Below are 3,058 nucleotides of genomic sequence, written 5' to 3'. Positions count from 1 at the left end.
TGTAATAATATTTCCAACTTGAAAAGAACAATACAAGAAAAAGAAAAATACAATGAAACTAATGAAAGAAAATTACAAGAAAAAATAATATAAGCCATAATTACATCAGCTAAACGATAAAATTCATGTAGAAAGTGGTAGCGGCCGAGGTGTATAACTCTCGTCGAAGTCTTCGGCCTACTTTGGGCTAACTTGAAAATCTTCCGGTGTCTCCAGAGCACTCACTCCAATATAAAATCAAGAATTCCAAGCTTGGATCTTCAAATGTCAAATGTGACCAACAAAGATTAACCATAATATGATGGAAGCACAAAGAGAATGAGAAATGTCTAATACCATAGGGTAAAGAACAAGAAAATGATAATTGTTTTACTACCATATGGTAGAAGCACAAAGAAAAAGCCAACAATGGCTAAAAAGAATGAAATTATAGTGAAATATATCACTAAAACATTTTCAATCTTGAATCTACAAATATTTTACAATCAAGTTGAAAAAAAAAATGAAGAATAACAAATTTAGATTCAAAATAAGGAAGAAAAGATAAAGAAAATTTAGAAAAAAGAATATAGCGGAATAATTATTATCGCTCTGATACCATATTAAGAATCATAGTTGAGCCCAAGAAAGAGAAAAATAATTAAAGAAAAAAATAAACTTGAAATGATTATTTGATGAATTGTTGTTACAATTAGAGTATGATGCACTTTTATATAGTGCAATTAATGTAACTAACCTAACAACTTACACATAACCATAAGTAATTTTAACTATCTCTAACATATATAAAAGAAACATGCGGCATAACACTTGAAGAACTATTCGAAACTTTAGTAGAAATGAGACACTAAGCATAAAATATAAGAAATAATAGTACACTAGATTGTGACCTATGCGTTGCGTGGTAGGTGTTGATATATTTTTATGTTATATATAAATTTTTCATTAAAATATATAATTATTTTCACTACAAAAATAGATAAAATAAAGGTATAATAAAAGTTTTGTATAATGAACTATACAATTATTTGTAATCTTAAAAATTTAGGAGATTGTTAAAATTTTAAATATATCAACATGAAATGAAAATTACTTTTTTTTTTCATAAACATCATTTATTTATTTATTTATTTATTTATTTACATACTTTAAATTTTGGTTTACTTGCATCATTGTTGTTCCTCAATAATTTTAGTTGAAGAATTAACCATAATTGTTTTTGTTGAAGACTCTTTAAATATTTGTAACTAATAATGTTATATTGTTTCTTAATGTAATGTAATCAAATGTATTGTAAACTTGAAATCGGGATCGAATAACAGTTTTTAAAGCAAATATGAAAGTGTAAAGACACAATCGTGATTAATTGACATCTCAACTGTATTGACATTTTTATTTACCTATAAATATTTAGACACCCTAAAAATATTATTAATAAACACTAGTGCATTTTAACCTTTTTACATCGTCGATATTAGATCGGTTGTTATACGTCCAATGTAATAAACCAGATGGTAGCAAATTTGTTATTATGGTAAACTTTGTTAGATCTGTTCTAATTGAACTGTTCTAACAAATACATTAAAAAAATAAAACTATAAAAAAAAATTGTGGTAAATTTATTATTATAATAAATTTTATTAGATCAGTTTTAATTGAACTGATCCAACATACATATTAAAAATAAAAATAAAAACTGCACACACAAAAAAGCTATGGTAAATTTATTATTGTAGTAAATTTTGTTAGATATGTTCTAATTGAACCGTTCTAACATATACATTAAAAAAAAGACTACACAAAAAAAAAAAGGCAGTGACAAGTTTGTTATTATTACAAACTAGAATATAACCCGCGCGTTGCGCGGAATATGTATGCTTCATCATATTAGTAGTTGTGAATAAGATTTTAATATTTCAAAAAATAATATAATCTACTTATTTAGTTTGTAGAGTATTTTTTTCAAGTGAATTTATTTGAGTAATTATTATATATGAGTTGGCAAATACACATTTGAAAATATGTAAAATGTTTTGCATAGTGAAGATCATCCTACAAATAAAATTCATAAATTATATTTAGTGTTAAAAGTCTTAAAAGTATTTTAATAAATATTAATATATGTAATTATTTACCACAAAATCAAATTAATCATGCTCTTTTTTTGTTGTCAAATCTAAATTTATTGTCAAAACATTGTTAGAAAATTATAAAAATGAGTTTGCCATTTAATATTCATTTCATTACAATCATGTCAAAGAAGTAAAAAATCTAAATTCTAATATTTTAAGTATGAGACTTCTATACAACATGATTTGAGAATTTTCACAAACAACTCGTATGTATGGTTGAGTAAAGGTAAAACATAGGTAGAAACTTAAAATTGATAGTATTTTTTAAAAAATTGACAATATAAAACATCTCCGTAAAAAAACCACAAATACTTTTTTAATATAAATGGTACATAGTTTTCTCTCGAATACACAATACTAACACTCATATAAAGCTGAATGTGGACAATCTTCTTTGTCTTTTGAGGAGCCAATACACTTTCATGTCATAAATGAGTTAAAATATGTCTGCAAAAACAATACTCTAACTAAGAACATTCAAGATTTTGAGAAAAATGACCAAATAGGTATAATATGTTACAAAATACCACTCATTCAAAAGTTGTGTAAAAAAAAAGAATTTTCCAACTATATCTACTTCTTTGAAAATAATTGGGTTCCAAAGAGATTTTCTTTTGAGTTGATAAAGTGAAGTTGTAAAAACTTACATATGCAGAATGTTTTCTCATGACAGAACTTTTAGATGTGCCACATGAGCTTTTAGGTGGCACAATATTTGATGAAGACGTAGGAGTCTATTTTAATATATATGATGTTATGTGGGAGTCTATTTTAATATATATAGTCTATTTTAATAAATTTTTATCTAAAAGAAAAAAGTTTGAAAACATGTAATGATGGAGGAAGAGATGGAGAAACATGACGCAATATATTAATTGATAGTTAAAACCATAGAAAGAGAAGAACCGTTATCATTAATGATGGAG

Source organism: Cicer arietinum, chromosome 5 (genome assembly GCF_000331145.2).
Source record: "Cicer arietinum cultivar CDC Frontier isolate Library 1 chromosome 5, Cicar.CDCFrontier_v2.0, whole genome shotgun sequence".
Lineage (NCBI taxonomy): Eukaryota > Viridiplantae > Streptophyta > Magnoliopsida > Fabales > Fabaceae > Cicer > Cicer arietinum.
The sequence above is the reverse complement of the archived record's forward strand: the minus strand, read 5'-3'. Positions refer to the sequence as shown.